The following is a 25,491-nucleotide window of genomic DNA, read 5'->3' as shown; positions in this document are numbered from 1 at the left end:
CTAAAAATGAATCTAATTTCCTGCAGGATAAAATATCACTACTGCCACTAGTGAGAACAAAATCATTTTACTAAAATTTCGCTATATTTGATTTCAATTGTGTCATCTTGGAATTGAAAAAAAAATTGATTTATGACCAATGATCCAATTCTTTTACTTTAAGCTTATTTCATTTATAAAGAAAAAGGGGGAAGTTTTACTAGTTTTGCTGATAGAATGAATACTTCCCTTTTGCTACTTTGGTGGAAATACAATAGCCTTATTAAAAGCAAATTCTAGTTTCCATGTAAATAACTGAGAAGTAGAGGCATTAATATCTCTTTAAATGAGATGAAGATCAATTAATTAGTGTTCTTCAGAGAAGGAAAAGGAGAATTGGTATCCAGTTGCCAAATCTTATTTTATATTTCTTTATGTCATTTTATCAAAGATATGCATTTTTTGTGTGGAATAAGTACAATTTATTTTGGGTTTAGCCTATGCATTCATTGGTCAGGCAGCTTGTGAGTAATTTTTTTTTTTTTTTTGGTGAGGCAAATGGGGTTAAGTGACTTGCCCAGGGTCACACAGCTAGTAAGTGTCAAGCGTCTGAGGTCAGATTTGAACTCAGGTACTCCTGACTCCAGGGCCGGTGCTCTATCCACTGTGCCACCTAGCCGCCCCATGAGTAATTCTTTGACAGTTGTCTGAGTCATTGAAAAGTGAAGTTACTTTCTTACACAGTTCACAGTACTATGGAAGTCTTGAAATCAGAGATTACTTCAGGCCTAGCCCCGTAACTACTATACCATCCAGTCTCTCACTCGAAGGTAAGGAGAACTAAAAAGTCATGAAATATTTCATTTTTATTCTATTTTTAAGTGTATTGATAATTTTTGAGGGAGACATACTCATAGTATCAATTATTTTGACACTTTTATAAAACTTATTAAAAAAATTAACCTTAAAAAATGAGAGGGAAATGTTATTTTTTTGAGGTAGTTGAGTAGTACAGCGTTGCACATAGAGTTAGAAAGACCTGTGTTCAAAACCTGATCTTGGACAAGTGATCATCTTTGTCAGCCTCAGATTCCTCAACTGCAAATTGGGAATAATCAAAGCTCATGGAATGATTGGGAGGATAAATTTGGTAACATTTGCAAAACACTTTGTAAACTTCAAAGAACTCTATAAACTTGAGACTTGAGATCATTATACTAATCCAAGTTTGTTTTTTATTCAAGTAGAATGAAACAATAAATAATTGGGACTATAATATATGGATGTGGATAAGACCTTTAGAAGTTATAGAGCACAATCATTTGATTTTTTTTTAGATGAGGAGACTAGAATCATAATTGGTTAAAAGTCAAACCCAAGGCCACCCATCTTGCACCTGCCAGACAAAGTTATGAACCAAAGTGCTCTGAATCTAAAATGAGCCTTTCACTATACCACTAGATAAAAATATACTTGGAATTTGCTTGTCATGATTTCTTAGTCAGTCTATCTATATAATCAGTTAGTCAATAAGCAAAAGAATTCATGGTAGGCACTCTTCTAAGAGCTAAATGAAATTACATAAAAGTCTTTACCCTTAAGAAACATGAGTTCCTACTCTAACAAGTTATATACAGTTTACAAAAAAAGCTGTGTGCATTCAAGTTAGAGTGTAAATGGAAGGTAATCTAAGAGGGAAGTTTAAAAAAAGGAGCCCATAAAAATATACAGGACATACAAACATAAGTATGTATATTTTTATGTGAATGGTTAATGGTGTTCCTTCGTATTTCAGCCAAAACACTCTTCTGTCAATAATAAACATTTATTAAGCACTTACTATGTGCCATTTTGGGGATACAAAAGACCCTATTCACAGGGATCTCAAAGTCTAATGGGAAAGAGAATAGACAAACAACTATGTATGAAAAAATATATAAAAAATATACTGGGAATAATCAATAAAAAGAAGTTACTACAATTACAGGGGGGAACAAGAATTTATTAAATGATTACTATGTACCAAGCACCAAGTAATATAATATCATTTAATCCCTACAACAACCTTGTGAGATAGGTTCTATTTTTAATCTTCATTTTACAGTTGAGGAAATAGACAGATCAAGTGACTTGACCAGGGTCATATTTCATGTAGTGGATGAGGCCAGATTAGAATTCAAGTCTTCCTTATTCATAGCTCAGTACACTATCCACTGAGCCACTTAGCTGCCACAATAAAAGGCTTACTGCAAAAGCTAGGATTTGAAGAAAGTCAAGAAAGCCAATAGGCTTGGATGAGAATGGCAAACATTCCAGGATTCTGAGAAAGGCAGTGAAAATCCCTGGAATAAGGACTGAGAGGAGTAACAAGAAGGCCGGTGTCCACTGCAATCAGTTTAAGCAAAGTTGACATCTTAGTTCACTCAGCATAAGGGATTGAATTCAAGTCAAGTACTTCTTATTTCCTACTACAAAGATTTATTACTTGGTAAGCAGTGCTAAATTTGAAGAAAGAAAAGGGACCTAGGATATTATGAAAATGGTTGCTCTGAATTCACCTTTGAAATTTTCCCAGATAGGTTAATGGCCAGTAGATGAACAGTGACTTATTGTGAGGTTTGAGCTCACTATCTAAATCCAAGGCCAGCACTTTATTATCCTACACAGTACTGCTTCTCATGTTCATTACTGGTCTTGGAGATAGGAAGAACTGCATTCAAGTCACAGTGGTTGTGTGACCATGTTCCAGAGTTTTTACTTCTCACTGCCCTTAGACAATTCTCTAAGAGTATAATTTGCATATCTCCATCAGCATAGGGAACTCCATATTGATAATTCCCTCAAATGATATTCCATTACCTTCTATTTTCCCTGTTCCCCAGAGCTCCTAGTGCCTTTCCATCAAAAGTATCTTGATATCGATTGTTTCTATATAGGATAAATTTAAGTATATAGGCACATTTAAATACTATGTGGGTATGCATGTGTGTATTTGTATATGTGTGTATGTGTGTATATGTGTATACATGACATGCTCTCTTAGAAAGTGTAAGCTCCTTGAGCGAAGTGACTTTCATTTTTTATTCCAGATGTCCAACACATAGTAATAGGTGCCTAATTAATTCCACTGAATCATTTGAGATAGATTTCAGAAGAAATGGGTTAATTTCAGGGAAATTATCTACTGCTATCCATTTGGATGATCATGTCTCTACATATTGGAAGTTTTAAAGTTTCTTTTGCATTGATACTTAAGGTGTTATGTCACATTTTCAGCCATTTTTCCTCCCTAATCTTTATCCATTAAGCCATCCCTTTAAAAAGAAATTAGAGAGGGCAGCCAGGTAGGTGGCACAGTGGATAAAGCACCAGCCCTGGATTCAGGAGGACCTGAGTTCAAATCTGGGCTCAGACACTTGACACTTACTAGGTGTGTGAGCTTGGGAAAGTCACTTCATTGTCCCGCAAAAAAACAAAACAAAAAGAAATTAGAGAAGAGAAAAAATAACAAAAAAACCCCAGTTCATCAAAACAAGCAAATATGTCATCCATATTTGGAAGTATTTACCTTGTTTGTCTCTTTTCTATGCACAGAAAGGAAGTGGATACTTTTTTTCAACTATTCTCCAAGTTAACTTGATGACAAGAGTTGTAGAGCATTCAGGTTTGTTGCTTTGTTTTATTTTGCTTTGAAACTGCCTTTCAGAGTAAGATTTTTCCCTTGGGAATTTCATCAACCATCACTTCTACTCTGTATTGACAAATGACCATGTCAGTAATTTTCCCAGCTGGCATATTCAAAACAGTCTCCAAATATAGATAATAACATCATCTACAAATGAATTTAGAGACTTCATTAAAATTAAAATTCTGGAATAATCATTATAAGTTTATCTAAGATATTACCATTTAATATTGTAATGTTCTTAATAATCAATTATACTTGAATATTTTTGCAATAATTTTGTCATTTTTTATAAGGGTTTTACTTTCGGGGTTTTAAAGTTTTTATTTGTTTTCAGTCTGGGCCTGTGATTTCATGCTGATAGGGGTTATCAAAATGATAACTATACTTTTTAAAATAATAATAAACATTTTTAAAGTTTTGAGTTCCAAATTTTATCCCTCCTTCCTTCCTCTCAAGATCTAGTTTCCTTCCTTATCTCTTTTAATTAGATTTATTTTTGCCTTTGCTTTGTCTGAGATAAGGATTGCTACCCCTCCTTTTTTAAAAAATTCACCTGAAGCATAATATATTCTGCTCCAAGTTTTTACCTTTATTCTGTGTGTATCTCTCTGCTTCAGATGTGTTTTTTGTAAACAGCAAATCGTAGGATTCTGGTTTTTAATCCACTCTGCTATTCACTTCCATTTTATGGCAGAGTTCATTCCATTCACAATCATAGTTATTATTACTAACTGCCTATTTCCCTCCATACTATTTACCCACTTTGTACTTTTTTCCCATTCTTTCACCTTATTCCTCCTCAGTAGCATTTTGCTTCTGATACCTGCCTCACCCAATCAGCTCTCCCTTTTATCAAACCCCTTCACTTTTCTCTCACACTTCTGCCCTCCCTTCTATCAGTGCCTCCCTTTTCCACTTACCCTTTTACTTCCTTAAAGAAAAAGGTAAGTTTCTTTATCCAAATGAGCATATATGTTATTCCCTCTTTGAATCAAATCTGATGAGAGTAAGGGTGAAACAATGCTCACCCCTCACTTTTTTCCCTTTATCGTAATAGGCTTTTTGCACTATAATTAACCGTATTCTGCCTCCCCTTTCCTCTTCTGCCCATATACTCTTTTTTTCACCCCTTGATTTTCTTTATATCATCACATCAAAGACAATTTATATTCATACCTTCTATTTATACTTCTTTCTTCCCAAATAGAGATACAGTTCTCAAGAGTTATAAGTACCATCTTCCCATGTAGGGATGTAAACAGTATAACCTTAGTGAATACATTTTCCCCCTGTTTACCTTTTAATACTTCTCGTGACTTTTGTATGTTAAGATCAAATTTTCTATTCAGTTCTTATCTTTTCATCAGGAAACCTTGAAAGTCACCTATTTCATTCAATGTCCATCTTTTTCCCTGAAAGAGAATGATCATTTTTGTTGGGTAGTTCATCCTTGGTTGCAATCCAAGCTCCTTTCCTTCCATAATATTATATTCCAAGCCTTGTGGTCCTTTAATTTTCAAGCTGCTAGGTTCTGTGCAATCCTGAATGTGACTCCATGATATTTAAATTGCCTATTTCTGGTTGCTTGGAGTATTTTCTCCTTCACCTGATAATTCTGGAATTTGGCTACAATAATCCTTGGAATTTTCCTTTTGGGGTCTCTTTCAGGAGGTTATCAGTGTATGCTTTCAACAACAATTTTATCCTCGTATTGTACAACTTCAGGACAGCTCTCCTTGATAATTTCCTGGACTATGGTGTCTAGACTGTTTTTCTGATCATGGCTTTCACGTAGTCCAATAATTCTCAGATTGTTTCTCCTGGACCTATTATCCAGGTCAGTTTTGTTTCCAATGAGGTATTTCACATTTTCTCCTATTATTTTTTCCATTCTTTTTTATTCTGTTTGACTGAATCTTGGTGTCTTATGGAGTCATTATCTTCCATCTGTCCAATTCAAATTTTTAAGGCATTGCTTTCTTCAGCAAGCTTTTGCACCTCCTTTTCCATTTGGCCAAATAAATTTTTTAAGGAATTGCTTTCTTCACTCAATCTTTGTGCTTCCTTTTCCAAGCTGTTGATTCTTTTTTATAATTTTCTTGTGTTGCTTTAATTTCTTTCCCCATTTCTCTCAATTGATTTTTTTTTTAGTGAGGCAATTGGGGTTAAGTGACTTGCTCAGGGTCACACAGCTAGTATGTGTTAAGTGCCTGAGGCCAGATTTGAACTCAGGTACTCCTGAATCCAGGGCTGGTGCTTTATCCACTGTGCCCCCTAGCCGCCCCTCAATTGATTTTTAAAATCCTTTTTGAACTCTTCCAAGAAGGCTTTTTGGTCTTGAGACCAATTCATCTTCCCTCTTGAGGCTTCACATGTAGGTAATTTGAGAGTACTGTCCTCATCTGAGTTTCAGTTTAGCTCTTCCCTGTCAACACAGAAGCTCTCAAGGGTAAGAGCCCTTTTCTCTTTCTTGCACATGTTGTGGCTTTTTTTTTTTTTTTTAGTGAGGCAGTTGGGGTTAAGTGACTTGCCCAGGGTCACACAGCTAATAAGTGTTAAGTGTCTGAGGCCGGATTTGAACTCAGGTACTCCTGACTCCAGGGCCGGTGCTCTATCCACTGCGCCACCTAGCTGCCCCGTAGCTTATTTTTTTAAAGTTGAGGTCTGCTCCTGGTGAATCAGGGTCACTGTTTAAAAATTTCTTGTGCTGGGGGATAGGGGCTGTTTCACTAGCTTTCTTCTCTGAGGCTTCTGTGGCTTGTGTAATTCTCACTGCCCTGGGCTTGCTCCCTGTGCTTTCTCCAGGTATTAGATGGCCTGGCACAGTTGTGTCTGTCTTGTTCATGGCCCTGCAGGTGGCAGCCTGCCCTCTCAGCTGGTGCTGGCAGATCTCACAGCTGGCCCGGGGCACCACCAGCTTGCTGAGCCAGGATCAAGGGACCTCAGTTGCTCAGCTGTGGCCAAGAGCTTCCTGCTGACTTGCCCAGACTCCCTCTATGCTGTGCTGAGCTAAGCTATGCTGTGCTGTGCTCCCTTTTTCCAAGTGAGATTGAACTTTCCTGAAGTCTTCTAAATTATCTCAAGTTGAAAGATTGTGTCTCTGTCTTTTTGTATGTTCTGTAGTTTCTGATTCCATTTAGAGGCTTGATTTAATGTTCTTTTTGAGGAAACTGCAGGAGAGCTCAAGCAACTTGTTGGCTTCTCTCCACCATCTTGAACGTGATGAAATTTTATGAACATAGTTGGAAAGAAACATGTAAATTGAGTTCCCTTTGAAGTACATGAGGTTAAAATCAATGGGTGGACAAACAAATCTGACAAAAAATGTGATGTAATACTGAACTCATTAGAAAGGGGGGATGTAATCATCAATGACCCTCAAAACTACCTGTATGAATTGCCAATTAATATATCAAACCATGGTCAAAGTTCTATACACTATTATGTAACCTCTGCACAGCTCTTTTCAAATGGATAAGAATATTTGAACATTTTTTTGTACTATCTGATGTGACACATACTTTTATTCTCCAGGTAACTTGAGGCAATAAGTTTGAATATCAATATTTTTTATCTCATTTTGCCCCTGTTCAAAACACTTTCAAGTGAAAGGGAACAATTGGTCCAATAAAAATGACCCCGAAGCCGGGTCTCACTTTAGGAAAATCATTTGAGAGTGAGAGACTTTGAATGGAACACCTTCTGTTAGAGTGAAATGAAAAGTAATTAACCACGTTTCACAGTACTCTCTCTGAAGCACTCTGAAGAGGCCTCCTATTCTCTAGTTGTTTTCTTCATCAGTGGGATATATGCTGACTACAGGACAGGTATTTTGAGACTAGAATATTCAAGTTGTTTCTTGAAAGCCTCCATGTTTTAGGTGAACTCCTCCTAGGATTCACTGGATATGTGTTATATTTCCTTAAAATTGGTGTGTGTTTCAGGTGGACAACTATTATATTTAGCAAGAAATCAAAAGAGAACAAAAAACAGTAATGGCAATAGAATACTGGAACATGTAACTATTTCTAGTACAAATGACCTGCTGTGCACAACACATTGGCTGCTTCTAAATGCAGATAAATGAAGCCTTGTAGGTTTTTGGATGAGCTATGAGATTTCAGTGTCATCTCATTGTAATGGGTCTCTAAGGTAAAGGAGGAAAGAGATCAGAAGGAAAAAGAAAGGTTTACACATATTGCATAATATAGCAGCATTTTTTTTGTGGAAGTTATTGGGAGATTTCTCAGCTTGAGTTTTTGAAGAATCCAGGGACAGTTTCACCCACCAGCTAGATCTACTGGTCATAAGTCAAGGAAATTGAGTAGCTAAATGGAAAGGAAAAAAAATATGTATGTCTGTATTTATAAAGGAAGATTGTTCTTTTACGCTGGTTTTAACATTATAGGATATACATTGTATTTTATTTATTTTTTTTAAGTGAGGCAGTCGGGGTTAAGCGACTTGCCCAGGGTCACACAGCTAGTAAGTCTTAAGTGTCTGAGGCCAGATTTGAACTCAGTTACTCCTGACTCTAGGGCTGGTGCTCTATCCACTGTACCACCTAGCTGCCCCTACAGTGTATTTTGATATTTTTTCTCATTTTCTTACTCAACCAATTTGGAGTATCTTATGGCAATTTAAGGTAGGTAAATTAACAACTTTAACAGGAGATAAAGTTAACACTTTCACAAAAGAGGGAAGACAAGTCAGGGGCATGGGGGATAATTGTTAGGCAGTTGCCAAGATTTGTTACTTGGGTAGGAAAACATTTCTGTTTGAATGCAGCAAAAAGGAGGTAAAAGATTTTTCTTTTTAATTTTTAAAGAAGTCTATATAAGACAGCAAGATCAAGGTAATCATTATGAGATAACTATAGAGATCTTCTATCCAAGTGCAGCAAATAGTTTTTACAAGAGTAGATGAGACCATCTGCTTTATCGTGTCCTTGTATATTTGATTATATTTTATTTCTCCTTCATGCTGAAAAGAAACAGAAACACACACACACACACACACATACACAAAACAACTATGGATGTTCATCAATTGGGGAAATGCTGCATAAATAATACCAGAAAAATGTAATGGATTATTAGTGCCCATAAGAATTTCTTAGTATAATGAACTCAGAGAAATATGAGAAGACTTGAATTTGTAGTCAGATGACTTAGTTTTAATTCCAACTGTTCTACATGTAATTTGTGTGACCTTAGACAAATAACTTAAACTTCTTGAAACTCAACCTTTTCATGGGTAAAATGATGAATTCTAAAGTTTTGTTTTCTGTTTTTCCAGCTCATGCCTATGATATAAGGACACAATAATATAAATGAAAATACTAAAATAAAGATGAATTTTCAGTAATTGTAATGTCATATTTGTCCAGAAGAAATGGTAAACCATAACACCTTCCTTTCAATAGAAAGATGAGACATTATAGGTATATAAATTGTGCAAGTTGTAGTCATTATGTTAGGTATTGTGTAGTGCTGAATTTTACTGTTTTATATTTTTGCTTGTTTTTCTTTGTATAAGGTAGATAGTCACAAGCACAAAGATCTACTGACATAATTTCCCTGGATGGAGAGAAAGAGGATCATGTTCAATTATACGTCTGTAAAATTCAGCTGCTGAGACATTTGTACTCAAGCATACCAAGATGTCAGGATGCCTATAGGCTCCCAACATCTTAACTTTCAGAAGCTCGAGGTGTTGAAACCTCCAGTGTACTGTACCTTAAAATGGAAAAGAACAAACAGCTAGTAAAAAATACCAAAGCTCTCCTTACAAGGTTGTCTTTCAACAGACATCTTCATCAAAAGTAGCAAAGAAAAAGAAAACAGCTGAAGATAAAATGACTCTCTTTGCTTAATGCCTTTTTAAATACTGCCATTTCCAACAAGGCAGCCAATTGAAAAAGGGTTCTCTAAATCACATAGTTAGCAGATTGGAACCAATTATAAAACATCTACTCCAAATAACCCCAAGGCATTTCCACAACACATTTTCACAAATATCCTGGAAACAGGCTCTCCAACTTCTCCATGTGAGGAGACTCCATCAGCAGCACTCTATACATGTGCCAAAGCCCCACTATATTGTTAAAAATAGAGTTTATTTTTTTCCAGAAACAATATGTTATTAACAGAAATGATTTTGTTATAAAAATAGAAAGCAATGATACAGTGTTTCCTTCCTTCCTTCTTTTATTTGTCCTGTCTCACATTCAGAACCAATACAGATCAAGATAGAACACTAACTATGGAAGCTGTGTAGTTTAATCTCTATGTTTCTTATTTTCTAAAAAGTGCTACAAAAAACAGGCAGCTAGATGGCACAGTGGATAAAGCACTGGCCCTGGATTCAGGAGGACCTGAGTTCAAATTAGGCCTCAGACACTTGACATTTACTAGCTGTGTGACGCTGGTCAAGTCACTTAACCCTCATTGCCCTGGAAAAAAAAATAAATAAAAGTTATGCAGAATCATGGCAATCATTTTCTATGAAGGTGTTTTAACTTGAAACATTTTTGTAGCTACAATAATTTGTTGAAATCTGTCACATGATCTATAAGTTTTTTTCCCCTTACTGTGGGGAAAAGGGAGAATCTGTGTCCTGAATCTCCAAATAACCTTGAATTTACTTTGTATTTCTTTTGCCTATAATTGTACATTGATATGTTGATTTCCCTAACAGAATGTAGAGTACCAGAAGTAAGAGAACTGTTTCCTTTCTTGACTTTGCATCCCCTCCACTCTCTAACATTGCCAGTGTTTCCAGTGATTGCTTGCTTATCTTCTCTTTAAATGTTTGGATAAAATAATATGTTAAAATCTATATTTAAAAAATCATCTATGATCTGAAAAAAGCAATATGCTTATCTTAATAAAAAGTAATATATTTATCTTCAATATGATATATTGTTATTTTCAAATACTATGATGTAAGGGAGTTTCAGTTCAGTCATTTTAAATAAGACAGATTCTGCATGACCCCATTTGGGGTTTTCTTGGCAAAGACCCTGGAGTGGTTTGCCATTTCCTTCTCCAGTTCATTTTAGAGATCAGGAAACTGAGACAAACAAGATACGGTGACTTGCTTAGGGTCACACAGTTAGTATATGTCTGAGGCCAGATTTGAACTTTGGAAGATGAGTTTTCCTGACTCCAGGCCTGACACTATCTCTACCATGCCACATGGCTGCTCCATATAAAGATGTGAAGATAAAATGAGATAATACATGTAAGCACTTTGCCAACTTTAAAGCACAATATAAATTATTATTAATATAATATCAACAATGAACTACCAAACCAGACTCACTTAAGACTGGCCTACAAAAGCAATAAAGTAAAGTAACACAAGTCTAGGGACCACTTGAAATAGTGAGCACTTGGAACATTTGATCAATGACTTGGATAAAAGCATAGAGAGTGTGCTTTATCAGATGTTCAGCTCGGAGAGATGCAGAAAGGACAACCAACATATTGGATGACAGTGTCATGATTAAATAATAATAACAACAACAATGACAACATGAGCTTGAAGTTTTGGCATGTTAAAATATTATCTTGTGATCATCACAACAATCTTTAGATATGGGTGCTACTGTTGTACAATCATTTCAATTGGGTCTGACTTTTTGTGACTCCAATTTGGGGTTTTCTTGAAGATGATACTGGAGTGATTTGACATTTCTTTCTTCAGCTCATTTTACAGATGAAGAACTAAAGCAAACAGGGTTAAGGGACTGGCATAGGGTTACATAGTGAGGAATTGTGTGAGGCCAGATTTGAACTCAGGAAGATGATACTTCCACATGCCAAATTCAGTGCTTTACCCACTGTACCATCTATAGCTGCTATTATCATCTTCATTTTAGAAATTATGGAATTTAGGCACACAGAATTAGGTAAGTAACCTGGGCTCACAGAGATGGAAAGTGTCTGAGGACAGAATTGAATTCATCTTTCTCAGTCCAGACCCAGCACTCTGTGCACTATGGTTCTCCTGATGGGAAGAAGCTGAAACCAACAAACTTTTTAGAATGCCTCTTTAAACAAGAGCCTCAGCCATCCTTTGATTAACTAAACAGAACCAGTTACAGAAAGAAGATATATGCTCCACAAGATCTGCAAAGTACTTCCTCTATAGAAAATCAACACTCTCCTAGAGGGGAAAAAATATTACTTGGAAATCTGGAAAGCAATCTGGAAGAAAGTAAACTTAGACCAGCAACTCATACCATATTCCTCAATGCATTACAAATTGATACATGACCTTAATATTAAGGATGATTCTGTAAAAAAAAAAATATGAGAAGAGAAATATACCTCTTCTAGCTATGAGTAGGAGTTCATTCTTTAAAAAATAAAATAAAATAGAAAATTTTTATTTTTTGAAACTGAAAAAATTTTGCAAAAGCAAAATTGATGTACCCAGGATAAGAAGGAATATAGCTGAATAGGGGAAATATTTGCATCAACTGTCTCAGATAAGAATTTGATATATTAAGATGCATAAGTGATTAATTGATATATTTAAGGCCAAAATATTCCCCAGTAGATGAATGGTATGGGGATATGAACAAACAATTCTCAAAAGAAGAATTGCAGGCTATTAAAACTCTTAGAATATAACAAATCCCCAAAAATAAGAAAATCATAAATCAAAATCATCCTGAGGTTTTATCTCATACCCTGTTCTCATTATTACCACCTTATTGTTGTTGTTGGTGAATGTCCTTCATTCTCATATTCTCATTTTCTCTCTCTCTCTCTCTTTCAGGACAATGAGGGTTAAATGACTTGCCAAGGATCACAGAGCTAGTGTCAAGTGTCTGAGGCCAGATATGAACTCAGGTCCTCTGGAATCCAGGGCTCGTGCTTTATCCACTGTGCCACCTAGCTGCCCCCAACTGTCCTTTTTTCTCAAAGAGGACCATGACATTGGGAGGTGATGTCATGACTTGCACTGAATTTGATTTAAGTGAAAAACACCTGTGCAAGGTCACCAGCCTCACTCTCTCCTTCAGAGCCATATGGGTTCAGTGGCAAAATATCAATCAGGAGGACTGGAAATGCTCTCATACATTTAAGGAAATTGGGGTTAAGCTTCTTGCCCAGGGTCACACAGCTAGTAAGTGTCTAGAGTGAGATTTGAACTCAGGTTCCCTTGACTCCAGGGCCAGCACTCTATCCACTGTGCTACCTAGTTGCCCAAGTGCTTATTAGAAAATTCTATAAGAAACAGAGAGAATGGCTATTCCAACTACATCCTGCCCGGTTCTGGGAAATTTCCTGTTCCCCTATGCTAAGAGGATCCTATGTGGTTAAGCAACCTGTTGTTTAATTAGTGTAGTTAAAGAGCAGTTTATGAGCTAAAATCATTCTAAGTAAGCTTCTTCCTGTAGCAGTACAACCATAGAATCTGCTTGTTTTTCTGCAATAAATATTGGTCCAAAATATCCACTCTTACCAATATTTATACATTTCATATGAGAATGGATCAAACCAACTAATAATAATTCCTGTGGGGAATTAGCCCAGCTTACCTCAAATCAAGGACCATTACAGCATTTTACCCTGAATCATCTTTGGGAGACTGAATATTCATTCTGGCTTTTTCTGTTTAAGGTTTATTTTGGAGCTACTTTTAGTGAGGGGAAAGGCAATAAATATCTACATAGCATTTATTTTGTCCAAGGCTCTATGCTAAGTGATTTGCATAAAACATCTCATTTGATCCCCATAATAAGTCTTAGATGTAGGTGATATTATTCAACACATTCTACAATTTTTGAAGAAACAAAGGAAATCAGAGAGTAAGTTACTTACTTAGAGCCATACAGCTAGTACCTAATGATAGATTTGAACTCAGGTCTTCCTGAATCCAGGCCCAGTGTTCTATCCACTCTGCCTCTTGTAAACATTGGGAAAACTTTAAGAAGCAAGTCAAACAATTTTTGTATAAGCAAGTATAGACATATAACATGGCTTAAGGCATAGAGTACTGACTTTAAAATCAGTAAGGCCTGGGTCCAAGTCTTGTCTTCACCATATAAAGGCCATGCGATGCTAAAAGCGTTATGTCACCTCGAAATAAACTATACAAATTTCTAAGATTGTAAGTTACAGATGTTCCACACAGATGAAAGGAACTTATATTACACAATCTCTATTTACATTTCAGTACATAAATATACAAATACATATCCCCTCTTTACCTCACCCTCTTGACTTGACTATGATTTTCTTCAAAATTCAGACCAAATTTCATTTTCTGCAAGAGGTTCTTCTAGGCAGACCTACATCCAACCTCCTTGGCTAGTGCCTTCCCTCATAGATTACCTTCCTTCTACTTTGTATGTATCCTGGATAGGCATAATTATTTTCATCTCATCTCCTTCATTAGAATGTGAGCCCCTTGAAGGAAGGCACCTTGTCTTTGCCTTTATTTTTATCCTCAGTGCTTACCACAGTGCCTGTCATCTAGTAAGCATATAATAAATGCTTGCTGACAAATGTATGCATATTTGGCAGGTTCTCTAATTTCCTAGGGGATGGGCCATTTCTGGCTGAGGGACATCCCTCTATCAATGCACATAGGAAACTCCATTGCTAATTATAGGATTAGAAACTTGTCTGGGCCACATAGTTATGAGGTTACTCGTGCATGGTTAATCAGACCAGTGTTGGAGGCAAAATTTACATTATATTTGTATGTATTTATATACACATGTGTAAATTAATATATGTAGCATATGTAGCTATGAAATACATATTACTTTTATATACTATGTATACATATATTATGTATATGTTTAATATGTATATTAAATATCGAGAATGCACAAACTGTACAGACAAAAAGCCTGTGGACCTTAAGTTAGATTATTGGGGATGAACAATCCTGAATCTGCTTTAAAAAACATCAGTGTCCAGTTATATGATAGAACTGGAAACTACATGTGATATAATTAGTATAGGGACTTCTTACCTAGACAACTCTCTTCCAAAGGAGAAAGACAATGCACAGTTTCAATGTTTCCCAGGGACACTGAGATGTTAAGTGGCTTGTCCAGTGTCACTAAACCAGTGTATGTAAGAGGTGTGGCTTAGACATAGATCTTCCTAGATTCCAGACTATTTCTCTCTCTTCTGTACCAAAAAGCTGTTCTATATGAATGGTATTGTAGTTGTAATATAATCTAAAATTTAGCTCTACAGTAAAAGAAGGGTGTGAAATCTTTAGAAAAGGTAAAGAAAAAATAAGAAAACCTTTTTTAAGGGATGGAACTAAGTCATCTGAAGAAAAGGTAAGGGAGTTATGGAAAAGTCTTATAAAAATGTCTTCTGAGAGTAATTACAAGAAGAGTGGTAATTAATTACTCTCTGTATTTGTTTGTCAATGGAAAATACAGAGGAGAAGAAAGGGTTTCACGTTGAAGTGAGAAATTTGATTTAGCTTATTTACTTTTAAGATTATGATAATGCCAGATATAAGGAAAATATGATCAACAAGAAAATAAGTTACTAAAAGAGGTTAGATGATACACCTCCCAGAAGCTTTTTTTTTTTTTTTTTTTTTTTTTTAGTGAGGCAATTGGGGTTAAGTGCCTTGCCCAGGGTGACACAGCTAGTTAAGTGTTAAGTGTCTGAGGCCGGATTTGAACTCTGGAACTCCTGACTCCACGGCCGGTGCTCTATCCACTGCGCCACCTAGCTGCCCCAGAAGCTTTTTACAAATAGATATTGTACTTACCTGGCTAGTACATTTCAGATACTATCCTACCTAGAAGCAGAAATTGGCAAAAATGACTACTGGTCTCTTTCCACTCAGGATTTTGCTTCAGCTTGTCATCCAGATGACCATTCAAAGTACACTAGAGGCCAGGGAGTTAAAAATCACTTTGAGGCCTCTAAGTGTGTTTTGCTCTATAAGAAGAGCAGTGACCTTTTCTGATTAGTGTTTGTGAAGAGTGGGTTCTTTTTTTTGGCTTATGTACACAATTCTGCTTAGCTGGGACCCCTCCCCCTTTTCTTTTCATTATGCACTATGTTTTCTTAGAGGATTATTCAGCATGAGAGAACAGTACCAAGAAGCTATGTCTATATAAAGCAGCAGTATTGTTATCTTTGTTCCAAATAGTCTCTTCTTTGTTTAGACTCCCTGTCCATGGGTCATATGAAAAAATGTATGTGGGTACTGTCTTTTTAAACCCACATATCCTGAGTCCTATAGGCTCTTCAGAAAACTTTTGGTCATCAGTTTTAAACCCTAGATTATCTGAAAGTAAATGCTCCCTGCATCATAATATGTGTATGTCAAGAATGGCAATGGGAAAATGAGAAAGCGAGTAAGTAGACATGGGGCAATGGAAAGGACATCTAGTTTAGTAGAAAATATAGACTTGTGCAGTATGATGGAAAGGGTCTTGGAGATAAAGATCTGGATTAAATTCAAAGCCATGCCAATTATTAGGCTATGACACTTGGAAAACTATTTCAACTTTTTAAGCTTCAATTTCAACATCTATTAACTGTAGATAATATTTCTATTACATACTTTCTAGGGCAAATAAAAGGATAAAATGATAATACGTATTTTATTTATTTATTTATTTATTTTTTGGTGAGGCAATTGGGGTTAAGTGACTTGCCCGGGGTCACACAGCTAGTAAGTGTTAAGTGTCTGAGACCGGATTTGAACTCAAGCACTCCTGAATCCAAGACCAGTGCTTTATCCACTGCACCATCTAGCTGCCCCAACAATACATATTTAAAGCAATTTGCAAACTTTAAGATTCTGGTTTCCTTTTTTTTTGATTTGTCTTTTCATCTCTTATTGTCTTTTTCATCTGCAAAATGTAAATACAGTAATTTCCTACTACTTTTTTTTTCTCAGCAAAGATATCTGTGAGGTATAAATTTCCATATCATACAAGATAAAAGGCAATGATGAATAGTAGATTGGACTTCTTAGTGTTGGAAAGTTCTGGATTCAATTCTTGACTTTAATATGTATGTGCTGTGTCACCTTTCACTAGTCACTGACTCTCTGACTGTTTTAGGGAATTTTCTAAAACTTTAATTTGTTTATTAGCACTTGTAAAGAGTTTGGTTTTATTTGCACTTTAAGTTTTTCAATTTATCCTGCCAATGAAATTAAAGATCAGTATTATTATTAACAACAACAACAACAACCACATATCATATATTTCCTCATATTCCTCATAGGATTCTAGCAGCCCAAACTGGGCAGACAACCCCAGTAGTTGGTACAAATTTTCATAGTGAAATACTATATTAGCCAAAATATACCTCCTTGGTTGCATTCTGGCCATTTACCCTCATATATTTAAGCAAAGTGTTGACCCAGGTCACATTGGTTTGGCTGCTAAAATAAAACAATCCAGACCATTCTACCTGTCTTCTATATATGAAGATAACAAAGTTTTTGTTAAAACCGGACAGACTCCTATTTGCCAAGGCAAAACCAGAAACTATATGAATGCAATTACAAAACACTTTCCACACAAATATATTCAGACCTAAAGAAATGGAAAAATATTAATTGCTCCTGGGTAGGCCAAGCCAATATAATAAAAATCATTGAGCGTAAATTAATTAATTAATTTATTTATTTATTTAGTGCCATACCAAACTACCAAAACATATTGTAAAGCTAGAAAAATAGCAATAAAATTCATCTGGAAGAACAGAAGGTCAAGAGAATCAAAGGAATTTTTTTAAAAGGCAAAGGATATACTAAATCTCAAACTATATTATAAAGAGGCAATCATCAAAACTATCTGGTATTGACTAAGTAATAGAGTGGTGGATCAGTGGAATAGATTAGATACTCAAGACAGTAAATGATCATAGTACTTTAATGTTTGATAAAGCTGAAGACCCCAACTTCTGGAATAAGAACTCACTATTTCATTAAAAAAACCTGGAAAACAGTATGACATAAGCTAGGTATAGGAGAATATCTTACATAATATACTATGATAATGTCAAAATGGGTACAGAATTTAGACATAAAGGATGATACTGTAAGCAAGATTAGGAGAGAAAATGTTTATTTGTCAGATTTGTCAATAAGTGAAGTTTTTTGGACCAAAAAACAAATAGTATTTCAAAATGCAAAATGGATAACTTCAATTATATTAAATTAAAAAGACATGAAAGTATTATGGGATAGAAATATGAAAACAACTATTTACAAAGAAGATTTGTACATGATACATTGGAAATAATTAATAGAAAGAATGTCCTAGAATTAAGGATAATCAAAACCTTTTTCTAGACTTATCCTCTTATTTTACATTTGAAGAAATTGAGGCCATGGAAGATAAATGAATTGACCAAGATATTAGAGATAGTGAGCTGTCAGAAATATGATTTGCAAACAGGTCCTCTATTTCTAGAGCTAGATTTCATCATTTTACTCTTTATATTTGTTATTCATTGTCTTTGTATTCCTTCCCCTGTTGTTTCAATAAATCATAGGACCTTAGATTTAGTATAGAAAGGAATCAGTGATAACCTCATTGAGTATGAACCGACCTGTGCTCTACCCTCCTCCTCCCACATCTCCCCTTCACATTTCCATCAGTGTCTTCCTTAAAATCAAAGTTATTAATTGAGACTTTAACTGTTGAACCCAACACAACTAGTATTGTCAAAAACAGAACTTGAACCCAGTTCTTTCCTGATCCTGAGGCCAGCTCTTCATCCACAATACTGTTTTCCCCTAAAAGCCAGTATTGAATAGCTCAATAGATCAACTTGAAAATCAAAGTTCTGAGGACTACTTCCAAATATCAAGTAAAAAGATATACAGTAATATGCAGCTTATGAATGATAAAGAACTGAAGACATGAAGCCACACAGGTAGTGTCAAAGCCAGATCTTAAACCTGAGTCAACTGATTTGTATTAGAGTGAGCTGGCCTTAATTTTAGAAAACTGTGGGAACACAATCACTCAACTTCTCTTCTACATTGTTCAGTTATTCATCTACACTTAGAAAAGGAATTTTTAAACCAGAAGCTCCTTATACAGGTGGAAACTCAGCACAGTGCTTGGTATATAATCAATCAATTAATCTGTGAAAGCACAGGCCTGAAAGCTCCCCACCCCATGCTTGCATCCCTCAAATGTTTGCTTTTCTAAGCAGAGTGGAAGACCCTTATAATGCAGTACTATGCCTTTTAATTCTGCTTGAAGTATTTATCTAGTATAATGCTATGGGTTTGCCAAGTGCTCCATGTCCATTAACTTCCCTCTCAAAGGTTAGATAAGGTCTCTAGCATCATACATATTTTCCAGAGTTTCTGTGTTTGTTCTGATCATATTTTTTCTATCTCTCTGTAAAATTTAATTAATATCCACTTCTCTGTTTTGTATACAAGCTAACATTCAGAAGATTCTTTTCAGTCATCAAAGAAAATGATGAAAGCATGAAGCACTGACTTATTGAGATAAAATGGAACTTTGCAAACAGAGAGACTAATTGAATTTGTGGTCACCTCCAAGTGGGCCTTATTGTGGGAATAACTATGAACTGGACACCTGCAGGGCAACCAGTCATGAGCCTCACTCAGAGGTTAAGAGATAGAATAGTTAGTGAGCAATTCCAGTTAATTAAAACCCTGCATGTGCCAAAAGAGTGTCATTCATGTCAAAGGTCTGAGCTTGTCAGGAAGGAAAAAATGGCTTTTTTCTTCACGTTGTTTACTGGTGACACTGCAGGAACACTTAATATTCATTCAAAGTCAATTCTAGTTGTAGATTCAAAAAAGCTATATAAACATGAAATCACAGTCTCTTGGTGACAATGCGATTTGACATTTTGGGTTTTTAATCTTTCATTTTTGTTTTTGTAGATGTTTATTCTCATATACATTATTTTTGATATTTTATTTTCCCAATTATATTTTTAAAAAATTTCTATTATTACTTCCAAATTTTCTCCCATCCTCTTACCTCTCTCCTCATGCAGAAAGCAGACAATTTGATATAGGTTATACAAGTGCAATCATGCAAAACATATTTCCATATTAAACGTGTTGTGAAAGAATATACAGAAGGTGTGCACTCCCCCAAAAAAACCCAAAAAATAAAGTTAAAAATGTTTTATTTGATTTGCATTTGTACTCCATTAGTTCATTTTTTGTAGGTGGATAGCATTTTTCATCATAAATATTGAATCATCCTGGATTATTATACTGCTGAGAATAGCTAAGTCATTCACAAGTGACCATCATACAATGTTGTACTTCCTATGTATACCATTCTGATTCTGCTAACCCCACTCTGCATAAGTTAATGTAAGTTATTCCCATTTTTTTCAAAATCATTATGTTAATAATTTCTTATAGAACAATAATATTCCATCACAACCACACATTCAGCCATTCCTAAATTGATAGATATCTCTTCCATTTCCAATTCTTTGCTCCACAAAAAAAGAGTTGCTATACATATTTTTGTAGATACAGGTCCTTTTTCTCCTTTTATTTCTTTTCCTTTTATTTTTCTTTTTGAAATACAGACCTAGTAATGATATTGCTGGGTCAAAGGATATATATCTATATTCTATATAGATATAGATATAGATATATTTCCAAATTACTCTGCAGAATGGTTGAATCAGATAATAACTCTACCACCAGTGCATTAAAGTCCTCATTTTTTTGCATCTGCTTCATCATCTTTCATTCTCCTTTTCTGTCATGTTAGCCAATTTGATAGGTGTGAGATGGTACATCAGAATTATTTTAACATGAATTTTTCAAATGGAGAGCATCTTTTTGCATATGAGTATAAACAGCTTTGAGAAATGAGACATTTATCAAAGAAACTTCCCGTAATCCCTCCCCCTCACACAGTTATGATTAGTGTGTATTTCCCTTCATCCTATTCCCCCTGTTTATCCTTCTCCATTTCTTCTTTTACCCTGTCCCTCCTGGACACTCTTTTATTTCTGACCACCACTTCCACCAATATTTCCTGCCTTATGTCAGTCCCAACCTTTCTCTTACCCCTTTCCCCTCCTATTTCCTTATAGTGTAAGATAATTTCTACACCCAACTGAATTTGTATCTTATTTTCTCTGAGGCAGTTGTGATGAAAGTAATTTTCAAGTGTTTTCTGCCACCACCATCCCATCCCCCATCATTTCCTCCACTGGAAAAAAGGTTTTGTGCCTCTTTTATGTGAGGTCAATCACCCCATTCTCCCTCTACCTTCCCCCTTTTCCTAGTGCATTCCTTTATCTCACCCTTACTTTTATTTTTTTAGATATTATTCTACCATAGTTTTGATTATTTCATTTAAAAACTCTTCATACAGGGGCAGCTAGGTGTTGCAGTGGGTAGAGCACCAGCCCTGGAGTCAGGAGGACCTGAGTTCAAATCCAGCCTCAGGAATTTGACACTTCCTAGCTGTGTGACGCTGGGCAAGTTACTTAACCCCAATTGCCTCAACCAAAAAAAAGGCTTATAAAAACTTTTCATACTTTTTGATCATTTATCAGTTAGGGAATGGCTCTTATTTTTTTAAGTTCTAATAAATATTTTTATTTGTAGTTTTGGATTCCATACATTTATCCCTCCTTCCTTCCCTCCTCTTCCCCCCTCCCTGAGGCAGCAAGCAATCAGATATGGGTTATACACGTATTACTATGTAAAACATTAACATATTTGTCATTTTGAACAAGAAAACTTGAATAAACCTAAAGAAATGAAAAAATAAAAACTAGCATGCTTCAGTCTGTTGCATCAATATCAGTTCTTTCTTTGGAGGTTGATAGTATATTTCATCAATAGTCCTTTAGAATTGTCTTGGATCATAGTATTGTTGAGAAGAGTCAAGTCAGTCACAGTTCTTCATCAAACAATATTCCTGTCTCTGTGCATAATGTTCTCCTGGTTCTGCTCATTTCACTATACATCATTTCATGCATGTCTTTTCAGGCCTTTCTGAAGTCATCCTACTTGTCATTTCTTACAGCACATTAATATTCCATCACCATCATATACCACAATTTGTTTAGCCATTCCCCAATTGATGGACATTCTTTTGATTTCCAGTTCTTAGATACCACCAAAAGAGCTGCTATAAATATTTTGTACAGATAGGTCTTTTTCTCATTTTGGGGATGTCTTTGGGATAAAAACCTAGCAGTGGTATTCATGGATCAAGGGGTATACATAGTTCTATAGTCCTTTGGGCATAGTTCAAAATTGTTCTGCAGAATGGTTGGATCTTTTATAATTCCACTAACAGTGGATTAGCATCCCAGCTTTCACACATCCCCTCCAACATCCAGTATTTTCCATTTTTGTTATATTTGCCACTAGAATGGGTATGAGGTGATACATCAGAGTTCTTTTAATTTGCTTTTCTCTGACTAATAGTGATCTAGAGCATTTTTTTCATATGATTATAGATCACTTTGTTTTCTTTGTCTGAAAACTTCCTGTTCATATCCTTTTACCATTTATGAATTGGAGAATAACTTGTGTTGTTTGGGGGGGGTTGTTTTGTTTTTTATTTTGTTTTTGCAGGGCAATGAGTGTTAAGTGACTTGCCTGGGTCACACGACTAGTAAGTGTCAGGTGTCTGAGGTCAAATTTGAACTCAGGTTCTCCTGAATCCAGGGCTGTTGCTTTATCCATTGCACCACATAGTTGCCCCCTTGACTTGTATTTTTGTAAATTTTACTCAGTTCTCTATATATTTGAGAAATGAGGCCTTTATCAGAGATATTTGTTTCAAAAATTCTCTCCCGGTTTCCTGCTTCCCTTGTCATCTTGGTTACATTAGTTTTGTTTGTACAAAAGCTTTTTAATTTTATATAATCAAAGTAATCTACTTTACATTTTGTTTTACTCTCTATATCTTTGGTCCCAAATCCATCCTTCCACAAAGCTGACAGATAAGCAATTCCTACTCTCTTAATTTGCTTATAGTATTACCCTGTATGTGTAAATCATGTACCCATTTTGACCTAATTTTGGTAAACAGTGTAATATGTTGTTCTATGCCTAGTTTCTGTGATACTGTTTTCCAGCTTTCCCAGAAGGTTTTGTCAAATAATGATATTTTTGTTCCAAAAGCTTGGATCTTTGGGTTTATCATATACTAGACTACTATAGTGTAATTTCTATCTACTCTATTCCACTGATATATCTCTCCATTTCTTAGCCAGAAACAGACTATTTTGTTAATTACCATTTTATTATAAAGTTTGAGATCTAGTACTGCTAGACCACCTTCTTTCATATTCTTTTTATTGATTCCCATATCTTTGAACTTTTGTTTTTCCAGATAAATTGTTATTTTTCTACATCTATGAAATAATTTTGATAGTTTGATTTTTATAACACTAAATAAATAAATTACCTTAGGTAGGATTATCATTTTTTATATTGGCTCTTCCTACCCATGAACAATTAATGTATTTCAAATTGTTTAGATCTTGGGGCATCTAGGTTGTGCAGTGGATAAAGAACTAGTCCTGGATTCAGGAGGCACTGAGTTCAAATCCGGCCTCAGATATGCAAAACAAAACAAAACAAAATAATTATTTAGATCTGTCTTTATTTCTGTGAAAAGTGTTTTATAGTTATCATCATATAGTTGCTGTTTGTCTTGTCCTATAGATTCCCAAGTATTTTACATTGGCCACAGTTTTTTGTTTGTTTGTTTGTTTTTGTTTTTGTTTTTTGCAGGGCAGTGGTGGATAAGTGACTTGCCCAGGGTCACACAGCTAGTAAATGTCAAGTGTCTGAGGCCAAATTTGAACTCAGGTCCTCCTGAATCTAGGACCAGTGCTTTATTTACTGGGCCACCTAGCTGCCCCACACCACCTAGCTGCCCTGGGCCACAATTATTTTTGATGGAATTTATCTTTCTATTTGTTGCTGCTGGACTTTATTGTTAATATGTAGAAATGTGGATGATTTATGTGGGTTTATTTTGTATCCTGCAACTTTACAAAAGTTGTTAATAATTTGAAATAGTTTTTTAGTCGATTCTCTAGGATTTTCTGATCATAATATCATATCATCTGCAAAGAGTGATAGTTCAGTTTCCTCATTACCTATTTTAATACCTTTAATTTTTTTCATCTCAGTGCTATAGCTAACATTTGTAGTACAATATTAGATAATAGATGTTATAATGGGCATTCTTGCTTCACATCTGATAGGGAAGGCTTTTAATTTATACCCATTACAGGTAATTCTTCCTGATGGTTTTATCATTTTAAGGTAAGTTCTTTTTATTCCTATGTTCTCTAGAGTTTTTAGTAGGAATGGGTGTTGTATCTTGTCAAAGGTATTTTCTGCATCTATTGAGATAATTATATGATTTTTGTTGCTTTTTTATTGATATGACCAATTATGCAAATGTCTCTTATTATAATAATTTTGACTCAGTTCTCTATGTGTGTAAGAAATGAGGCCTTTGTCAGACAAACTAACTTCATTTTTTTTTTTTCCACAGCTACCATTGCTAACTATATTTCCCTCCATCCTATTCCCAACCCATGTCATTTATTGTAAGGGCCAAATTTAGCATGGGGAAAGTTAATTGTGTGGCTCACCATAATATGGAGGTAAGAAAGGGGAGCTTCCCTACAGTATAATTTGGCCAGGCCCATGTAGGTGTGCGGGCCTCCAGCATGAAGTCAGTGTGAATGGGTGCGCACCAGGGTTTCAAATTTTAGCCAAAGATGGGGTCATAGCAACCCCAAATCAAATTCATTCCTTACACTACTCTCTATCTTCTTTCACCCTGTCCCTCCTCAAAAGTGTTTTGCTTCTGACTGCTTCCTCCCCCAATCTGCCCTCCCTTCTATCACCCCTCCCCCTTATCCCCTTTCACTACTAGTTTACTGTAAGGTAAGATATATTACTATACCCAATTGAGTCTGTATGTAACTCCCTCTTTGAAACAATTCTGCTGAAAGTAAGGTTCACAGATGCCCCAGCACCTCTCCCATCTTCCCCTCCACTGGATAAGCTTTTTCTTGATTCTTTTATGTGACATGCTTTACCCCATTTCACTTCTCTCTTTCCCTTTCTCTCAATGCATTCCTCTCTCACCCATTAATTTTAGTTTTATAAATATCAACTTTTTAGATTCAATTCGCACCTGTGCCTTCTACCTAATTATACTCCATCAAGCTGCCCTAATAATGGGAAACTTCTTATGAGTTACAAGCATCATCTTCCCATGTAGGAATGAAAACTTTTTAACCTTTTATTATCCCTTATGTTTTTTTTTCCTATTTACATTTTTATGCTTCTCTAAAGTCTTGTAAATGAAAGTCAAATTTTCTATTTAGCTTAGGTCTTTTCATCAAGAATAGCTGGATGTCATCTCTTTTATTGAATTCCCACTTTTCCCTGAAGGATTATATTCAGTTTTGCTGGGCAGGTGATTCTTGGTTATAATCCCAGTTCCTTTGCCCACTGGGATATCATATTCTAAGACCACTAATCCTTTGAGGTAGAAGCTTCTACATCTTGTGTTGTCCTGACTTTGGCTCCACAATATTTGAATCCTCTCTTTGTGGCTGCCTGCAAGATTTTTCCTTGACCTGGGAGCTCTGAAATTTGGCTATAATATTCCTGAGAGTTTTCATTTTAGGATTTCCTTCAGGAGATAATAAGTGAATTATTTCCATTTATCTTTTGCCTTCTAGTTCTGGAATATCAGGGCAATTTTCCCCAAAAATTTCTTGGAAGATGTTGTCTAGGTTCTTTGTTTTCTTAATCATGGTTTTCAGGTAGTCCAATAA

The sequence above is a fragment of the Dromiciops gliroides genome, chromosome 1 (assembly GCF_019393635.1).
Source record: "Dromiciops gliroides isolate mDroGli1 chromosome 1, mDroGli1.pri, whole genome shotgun sequence".
NCBI classification, from domain to species: Eukaryota; Metazoa; Chordata; class Mammalia; order Microbiotheria; family Microbiotheriidae; genus Dromiciops; species Dromiciops gliroides.
This window is presented reverse-complemented; position numbering follows the sequence as displayed.